The 9157-nt window shown below is 47.9% G+C and overlaps 2 protein-coding genes across 6 annotated transcripts in view; one reads left to right on the forward strand and one right to left on the reverse strand.

Annotated features, from left to right (window-relative positions):
* The window catches only part of LOC116848197 (protein ABHD13), a 183002-nt gene that overhangs the window by 113065 nt on the left and 60780 nt on the right, over positions 1 to 9157 (reverse strand). The gene's annotated exons all lie outside the window — the stretch shown is intronic.
* The window catches only part of LOC116848194 (transcription factor Sp9-like), a 131998-nt gene that overhangs the window by 17371 nt on the left and 105470 nt on the right, over positions 1 to 9157 (forward strand). Inside the window, exon 2 of one of the 5 annotated variants that reach the window (XM_032824034.1) lies at positions 1575 to 1635. The exons of 3 other annotated variants lie outside the window; for them this stretch is intronic. The gene's annotated coding sequence lies outside the window, so the exon portion shown is untranslated. Of the gene's footprint in view, positions 1 to 208; positions 1636 to 9157 lie in introns of those variants that run through there. One more of the 5 variants, XM_032824036.1, reaches the window with a different exon arrangement.

Genomic DNA, 9157 nt, shown 5'->3' on the forward strand with positions numbered 1-9157 from the left:
CCCCCCGAAAAAACAATGCTGTTGGTGCAACCGAATTTTCGGTTGCTCAGAGATCAGACGAAAACTCGGCTGTAGGAACAGAAAAATTCCTTTATGAGGCTTCCGTTTAGTCAATTGTTCTCAGTTACCTCAACTGAGTTCTAATATCGTTGAATGTTCAAGTGAATATTTTTGTTTGCGACAACAGAAATATTAGTTTTCATAACAGAGATATCGCTTCTGATTACCTACTTTTCAATTGATTCCTATTTGTTTACACCAACTGAAATTTTTTTGCATGCGAGCTGGCCAAACCGCGCGAGCCGAAGATACGCGATATCGGAGCAATTATTATGCAAAATGATCGCCGTTGGAATCTCCCTGCGCTTCCTCTACCCAGAAAATTCTTCAATCTTATTTTCAGTTTGATTAAAACTCTTGACTGTAAAATTTTCTCATTGATCGCTAAATATAATTCGTGAAAAAAAATTTGTTTGACCTCTTTAGTGGCTATATAAGATAACTGCGCGATTCTTTCTAGAGTGTTTTTTTTCTAAGCGTATCTAGATTATTTATTCTCTTTATTGCTGTTTTCTTTGAAGAATTTTGGAGAATGTAATACAAAATATACCCAATTTATCTTTGCTACGAATTAAGAAATACAATAATTTAAATAAATGAAAAGAAATTTTATATTTTACCAAAATTTCCCAAGCGTACCACTTAAGGAAGGGGGATTGAAGTATTTTAATACATTTTTATTGATTATTGATCGCTGGATGTGATTATATGTGAAAAAATTTTTTCTGGAGAATATTAATTTATAGATGAAAGGTGATTGTAATTCTCAATTCAAATACGAAAGGATTAGCAAGTATGTCAAGACTTGCGACGAAGTAAGTCTCCTGCACTCTCATCGACCGCTTCGACTTACTTCTCCGATAACATGGAGGTTGCAAAATTTTGCAAGGAAATATAAGTTCAAGGGTTGAAGGATCTCAAGAGCCGCTCTAGAAAGTTATCGTTGGCGGTCTCGCGAGACCAGAATAAAAGCAGAGCAAAAAAAGCAATGAGAGAAAGAAACGACAATCCTTTCGCGTTCACCCGACGAGAAAGAAACCCCGGTATCACTCGACGAAAGCGAACCACGACGAGGTGTGTGTGGGTGTCGACCGTGTGGGAGTTACGGGAATTAGAGAAATTACATGCATTCGATACGATCTCAATCGCGGATATTAAGCGGCGCATTTAATCTCCGTCCGCGAACACATCTCATGGCACGGGCGACGCGTCGAGGATTATTATTAACCGACTGGAAGGTGTGCAGTTACACCGAGCTCGATTTACGTAACAATCGTAGTCGCGAGTACGTTTTTTGCATACCGGTCGAGCGGACCTGCCGCCACCGCCGCCGCTGCGGTTAGTCGGCGCAGTAGTCCGTACTAGCGTAACGATCTCGCAAACACCACGATCGATATCGCCAGTCGACGTCGGCCGCTTGTTAGTTTTCCGCCTTGTGCATGCGCCGGAGAGTTCGCCGAGCAACGAGCTCTTTTCTTCCATTTTTTTTCTTCTTCTTTTTCCTCTTTTTCTAGAAGCTGCGGATAATTGCGTGTTCCAGTTGCGACGTTTCCTCGATAACCGAGACGTGTGAAGGTAAATAACTGATTTCATTAATAATGTCAATGCGACGTGTGAGCGTGACTGAAAAAAACGGGGAAGAAAGAAGGAAAAAATTGCAGTCGCGGTAAACTTCGTGGAATGTCCACGGAATGTCTTTCGCGAAAAGTGAAAGAAAGTCCTCCCTGGCGAATGGCGACTAAATTCTAAATTTCTCGGAGTGAAGTTTTGCTCGAAGAATAAAATGACAACCGAATCACTCGGACTCGACTGATTTCTCGCTCATAGAGTGGATTCACAATTCTGAATTCTGAATTCGTCGAGTCGATATTTTTATTCTAAAACTATAAGGGCTATGTTGAAGGTAGATTTACGAATTTGTATGCTTAGTAAATTTCTATGAGTAAAATTCGACATAAAAAGTGAACTGATAGTGGAGTCACTGAAATTTTAAAGTTCAAAAAGAATTCAGTAGACACACACACTCAAATGTTAAGTGATTGTTTACTGCCATAGAGTGAATTTCCTATGCTGAATCGTTGAATGAATATTTTCTTTTGAAATTGAAGAGGGAATGATGTATTTTCTACAACGACAATACATTATAATTGAGTCATATTCGCTTGTATGGAGTCGGAATTCATTCTAAACTTGAGTGAAACATTTATTCTTACAATTGCAAGTGGCAAAATTTTTATCATCGCTCTGAGTAAAAATTCACTCGCCTTGAGTGACATTTTACACCGCGAGAAACTTAAAGACATCGTTTTTCCATCAAGTCAAAAGGGAAATACTGGTTTTAAACTATGGACTATTTCAATGCAAACCAAGAACGAGCTGTATCGCACAAGGGGAACAGACATAAAGATTATTCTCGTGATTTGCGCTCAACTCTGCGCGCGTGATCATCGCGCGACCGGTTTCCACCGAACCCGAGGTAACGCACGCGTGTTCCCCTTCTTCCAAGGTGGTAATCGTCCATTATCTCTCGCTTGCAACTATGTCGACCGACTACGGCAGGTAATAGGAAACGATAAGCGTCGTGCGACGAAATTGTGACTCAAGGAGAGCTCGCATTGAGCGACGTCGAACGAGAAAAAGTCGAGCATTTTGCGAATTTCCTCTTTCCCCTTACAGACCGAGACCTGCCGCGTTTTCCACAACCTCGCAAGCCACCGTGGAGGTCGCCCGAGTGAACGTGGGCTCCGATCGACGATGACGTGGTGACAATCCGAATGTCTGCACGTGCGTCACACAGTAGGTCGAGGAACGAGATAATGTAACGCGCGTGTATAATAAGAGAAGTCAATCTCGAGCGCTCAATCTCAATATTTATCAAGTTTCACCGTTTAATGTCGGAAATTCCAAGAGCCGAGATCGAACGCGATCGGAAAACGATAACGAGACACGACGGAGAATCGATTATTTATCGGTGTTCGCTACAATGACAAGCGGAATAGCTGATCAAACAACTGATTAGATAGTCGGTAATTAAAAGGCGCGCCCGAAAGGCATTTTTCCTGCGTAAAATATCATCTCGTGCGCGATTTGCAGCGATTGAAGTTGAGAGTGACGGACGGACACGCGCGTGAGATCGTGAGATCGCAAATTCGGGAAAGAGAGGAAACTACCGGATACCTGTGCAGAGAGGAAGGTGGCTTCCGCGTAACTGAGCTACCGACCACTGTCCGATCGTGACGCTTTGAAAGGGGCCGACTGAAAACGTCGTCATTATACACCCCGAGGCTGCGTGTGTGTATCGACAAGCGGGAACTTACGACACAAGCACGCAACCTACGAATCTTCCGTGGCGTCCTTGGAACACGACTAATTCCCACCCTCGGTGTCGGTCACCTATAGTCGTCCCTTCTCTTTCCCTCTCTCTCTCTCTCTCTCTCTCTATCTACCTGCCGGTTGTCGGAAACGCGCGGCGATTTTCTCCTTTTTTCCCATCTCACCGCGGCGCGACGCGGTTTCTGGGAATTAAGATTACCTTCCGTGAGCATTTTTCTGCCACCGACTTACGCAACGCTGTGAACGAGCGCTGGAGAGGAAGACAGCAGTGAAATTCGTGACGTCGAACTTCCATAATGACATCATTATGGTGCCTTCCCGATATCTGCAAACGATAGATCGTAATCTTGAGGTGGCGGCAGGTGACGGTATATAACGGGTAGTCTTTTCTTCTTCGCGATACGGTTTGCGTATCAACACCTCTCCTTGGCGATGCGTATCGTGCGTATCGCACGGCGGCGACACATAAACCGGCGCGAAGTCGTAACCTGGCGACCAGGTGAGCGAAAACGTGCAGGTCGCGCGTGAAGGAGATTCGCCGGCTCTCTTGAGTGACGCACACGCATAACATCGCGTGATCGTTGTTATGAATACGCCACGACCTATAGCGTGCGACAAAACGATGAGGCCATGGTAAGAATGAGGAGAACGAGGAACAGCATCGAGCTGCGATTCGCGACGAAGATCGAACGACTCAGAACACGATCCGGAGCGAACTAGGATCTCTTCACGAAGGACGAAATGAATTTCTCGATAAATGGTTGTTGATCTTTGAAATGATCCCACATGGAAAATTTCTTGATTTCTAATCGCAAACCAGGTCGGCTTGCCAAAAAAATTATAAACTTTGGGAAGCTTATATCAATGTTGATTCAAGTTAGAGGCGTAATGATGTTTCCCTCAAACGAATCCACACTGTAAGAAAAAAATGATTGATCCAACTAAAGTTATAATTGTTTTCGACTCCACCCATATTTCACCCATATTTATATCACCCATATTTTCGTGTTGTTCCAACACAAAAATGGTAATAGTGACATATATATCAGGTTATTATTACTGACGTTACAGTAGCATCTAACTAGAAAAAGTGGTTTTTTTACTGTAATTTATGTATAGTGATTACTCATGTATGTGATTATAACTGCAAATGCCAGAATTTTTTTCTCGGTGCACGTAAAAAATCTGAACAAACCCCAAAACCTTCTCAGAGATCTCCTCTAGTTTCTATTTATTATTCCCTCTAATTTCTATTTATTATAATCCCAGCTTCCATTAATTTCCTAGTTTTCACTTATTCTCTAATTTTTAATTATTTATCTGACTAATTAATTTTCTAATTATAATTTTTGCCTATTCTAGTTTATCTCGTTCTCCCAAAGACGCTTTCCGAGTCGCTTTAGAACAGCGGGTTGAAATCGCGAAATTTTCACGCGAAACGAACGGCAACGAGAGATTTTCCGGCTATGCGCGACGAGAAGTCACGTAACGCATGACCGGTCACGGCGTCACCGGTGCGTGTTGCAGCCGATAACGCGTTTCTGTTCTTCGTACGTAATGGGCCAATCATATGCGATTACCTAGAGACAGAATGATTAGCATAATTGTTGTTATAATTCGATACGGTTGCTACCGGCTCCGACCGACCAACCAAGCGACCGGTCGGTCGGTCGTTCGGCCGGCCACAATTACAAAACGATCGCGGATAATTACGTTTGATTATCGGCAGACCATTGCGAGTTTCGGCATCGTTTCCTCGACACGCTTCTAATCACTCGTTCATAGGAATGCGGCGGAACGAGGTGACAAGGTTCGCGATCGATCAAGTGACTCGATACGAAAGGAGAGTGACTGGTCGATTTACGCGGCAGCGTAGTACACGAGTGATCCTTCAAATCAATTCCGTGGAAATGGATTCTTGTTCGCGCGTGAGCTTCGTCAGAATTTTCTTACGGAAGGAACACGAGGCAAAGGGAGGAGTATGGTGGAAAGAAGAGGAGGAGGAGGAGAGGACGAGGAGAGCGCAAACACGATAATAAAAGTCCTACTTTGCGTTACGGCGAGGCAGCACGGTGGAGTGCGCGCGAGAAGGGGGAAAGATACCGCCAACGGCGAAAAATAAAAGTCCACTCGAGTCCCGGGAGTGATATACGGTGTTCTCGATTTCCGCGCACGCGTCCGTCCCGCCCTCATGAATTCCCATCGACTCGATCTTTCCCCGAAAGCACTCTGCCGCGATCAGCATGAATGAAGCGAGGAGAGAGCCGCGCTTAACGTTTCGCAGATCACGGACACGGGGAGCGGAGAGAAAGACGGACACATCGGACGAAAATTGGGGCGTCGACAGATCGAGAGCGAATTTGTCGCGTGACAAAGAAGAAAGATAAAGAAGTCTCGGAAAATTGCAGGAATTGGCACTGAGGAACTTCGCGAGACCAAGTTAAAGCTGGCATGATTTCCCTCACGCCTCGTAAACGACGCTCGACGAAGCAAGCCTGAGATAAACCGTCCGGGCGGCCGATACAGCAACGGCGAGAGTAGCGCGAACGAATCGCGAAAACACCGCGTCAGCAGGGGCGCGCACAATTTACCGGAATGTCCGCATCGATTCCCGCGTTCACGTCGCTCGAAGAGACCTGTCTCTCTTTCCGGCTGCTCCTCCGCGTTCCTCTATCTCGCCTCTTGCCCCTTTCACGACCCCCTAACCGCAACGAGTCCTCCACCACCGCCGCCATTGCCATCCCCGTGACACCCCCGACGGCATTCGCCGACTCAGTGCCACTCAGGGAAACCATGATGGTTACCGCGTCAGCACTCGGAGTCTTCAAGGATAGTCCCGTATCAGCCAGCGGTAATATACGCCGAGCGATCGCGGTAACCTTATTCGCCGGCGCTCGCAATTTCGCTGCGGCGAACGCTGCGCGCGTGTTCGCGACTCCATCACCGAAAGAAGAAAAAGGGGCGGAAAAAGGAGCAGAAGAGAATGAAAGAAAGAGAGGCTGCTCTCTATCCGAGCAAACGAGATCTCGATACGTGTATACGCACGGCGGAATTTTTCATTCGCGTACATTCGATCCCTCCTGCGAATCTCGTCGATCTCTGCTCGGAGGAAACTTGCGAATTTCTTTACGGACAACCCCTTCTCTCCTCCTCTCGCTGCCGCGCTCTTTTCGATCGTGCGACCACCCCGGTTAGTAATAAAGGAGCGATCAACGGCTCCAACATTATCGTCCTGCCGTCTCCTGCTGCCAACGCGTGAGATCCTTCGCCGAGTTGATTTCCCCACGCAGGAATTTCATTTGCGAACTCGCTTGAATTCTTCCACGGCTTTCGCGTTCGCGAGATTCCGCGCGAAATTCGCCGCAACGAAAGACATCAACTGATTACAACGTTATCTCCTGCCCCCGTCGTTTCCTGTCCCCAATGCGTGGGAAAACCTTCATCGAGTTAATTGCTCACTCGAAAACTTAATTTATCAGCTGAATGTTTTCTTTTTGGAATTTTTTCTTGACCGCGCCCGCGAGACTCGACGTCGGATATTCGCCACGATAAACGAAGGACATCAATGAGCATTACTTTCCGCTATTCTCTACTCTCTCTCAAAAAAAAATGGTGAGATTCTCCCTCGAATTATTTCTTTAGAAATATAATTTATTAGCTGATTTATTTTCTGTCTACATTTTTACTTGATCGCGCATTCGCGAAACTCACTGCGACGACGAAGGATGAAGGAGATCAACGACAGCAACATGATCTTCCGCCATTTCATGTCCTCAAAACATGAGAGGAGTTCCACGAGTTAACTCCTCGCGCAAGAATTTAATTCACGAGTTGAACCGCCCGAAATTTCTCTCGACCTCAAATCGCGATCGCGAGACTCGACGCGGCTCGACGCCGAAAACTCGCCACGACGAGGCGGAGTCGAAGGCCGAAGGAGAGCGACACACGCTCTCGCGAAATAATCGATCGAGCTATCCTTCGCGCGGCCGCGTCTTCTCTCCTCTCCCGGCTCAAGAGGGAGAGAACATCCACGGTGAGGATCGATGCCGCGTGCATCGCTGGATGGAGCGCAGCGAAAAGGGGTCGCCAGGGCGGAGGGCCGTTAGGGGGCACGGAGAGGAACGTTTAGGATAGCTCTCTCTCTCTCTTTCTCTCTCTCTCTCTCTCCGGTCGGATAATAATCCGTGCCGTGTACATCCTCCGTTACCACCGCGGCCACGCTACAGCCAATTAATCCGGCAATCACGAGCGGTTCTTCACTGCGCTCCACCTGCTTTATTTGCCATTAAGAAGGGAACGGGTACCACGCAGGGTACCACCGCCGCGCCATTGCGTCCATCGACGGTACGGGCCGCAGGTACGAAGGATGGCCGGAGGATCAACAGCAGGAGGTGGAAGAGGAGGAGAATGAAGAGGAGCTCAAAAGAGAGAAAGAGAGAGGAGGAGAGAAAGAGAGAAGGGCAAGTCGAAGGTACGCTGGTCGTCGATACGGAGGAAGACAGCGGCGGATTTCGGGGGTACAAAATCGCGGCGGAAAAATCGGACGTTCCGGACGCGCTGGAGCCGCCATTTTCGTACGATTTCAGAGAGCCTCTCATTGCGTGTTTTCTCTTTCTCTCTCTCTCTCTTTCTCTATCTGTCTCTCTTCACGCGCGTCCCTCCTTTCACCCACTTGGCTTCGGATAACCCTCCTCTCTGCTTCGTTTCCTCGTGGCTCGTTAACTTTCTTCCTGCCTTCTCTCCTTCGCGGTCTTCCCTCCACCGACCTTCTTCTTTTTCTTTTCCGCGATTCTTCTTCCTCATCTTCCTCTCGCCGGTTCCCTCCTTCTTCTTCTCCATCGTGCCCCGTTCGTTTCGCCCCGGCCTTCCACTCTGGTGGCCGACCAGTTACACGGACAGAGCTATTGCGCTGCTATGAAGCGCAAGTGAAACGTGCTCTCGAGGGCCGTCATTCATCTCCTACATGTCGCCGTCCCGCACGCCGCTGCAGAGAGAAAGAGAGATAGGGAGAGACATCGCCATCTCGCCGTTGGGCCGACATCCTCTCTCGGAGAGCCGTTTCCTCGGACTTAACGCGTTATATCCGCGGCATCTTCACCCTCGCGGCGAGCCGCGTGCGCGACGAGTTACGATCTTCGAGCTGGACGGGAACTTGGCCGCGGCGACCTTATCGCGCACTTCATTAGAACGCATGAGCGGGGGAATTAACGCGCCGTTATCTTCAGCGAGCGATCCTTATCATCATCGACGTCTTATTCCATAATTTTTCCGACCTACCAACCCCCACGCCGAATCCTCTGCCACCGATGATCGTGATCCGCGGATCGCGATTCGCGGCGGATAACGCTACGTGTCTCGACAACAATGACGTATCCGTCCGTCGCTCGAATACGGAGCACGCGGAGAGAGCCGGGCCGACGGTAATTTTCGCGGCACTAATTCGGCCAAAGCTTCATTAAGCCGACGTCGTGCCCGGTACTTAGGCGACGCGGGGGTATAATCATAGTTTAAATTCGGATCCCATCCATTGAAAATCAGTGGCTCTGACCCGCTTCGCAATCAGGATACCGGTTAGGGTGACGGTGGGTGGGGGCTATCATAGGGCATTTGATCCGCGGCGGGTCATCAATATTGCATGAGGGGACCGGCGAACGCGCGTACGATCATGCCAAATGCTGGGAATCAAAATAGTGACGGAGTTTATAGTTCGTGAGAGGGGAGCTCTCTCTCTCTCTCTCTCTCTCTCTCTCTCTCTCTCTCTCTC

The sequence above is a fragment of the Odontomachus brunneus genome, unplaced genomic scaffold (genome assembly GCF_010583005.1).
Source record: "Odontomachus brunneus isolate Ranch 3 - 2012 unplaced genomic scaffold, Obru_v1 Obru_scaffold_091, whole genome shotgun sequence".
In the NCBI taxonomy this organism is placed as follows: Eukaryota; Metazoa; Arthropoda; class Insecta; order Hymenoptera; family Formicidae; genus Odontomachus; species Odontomachus brunneus.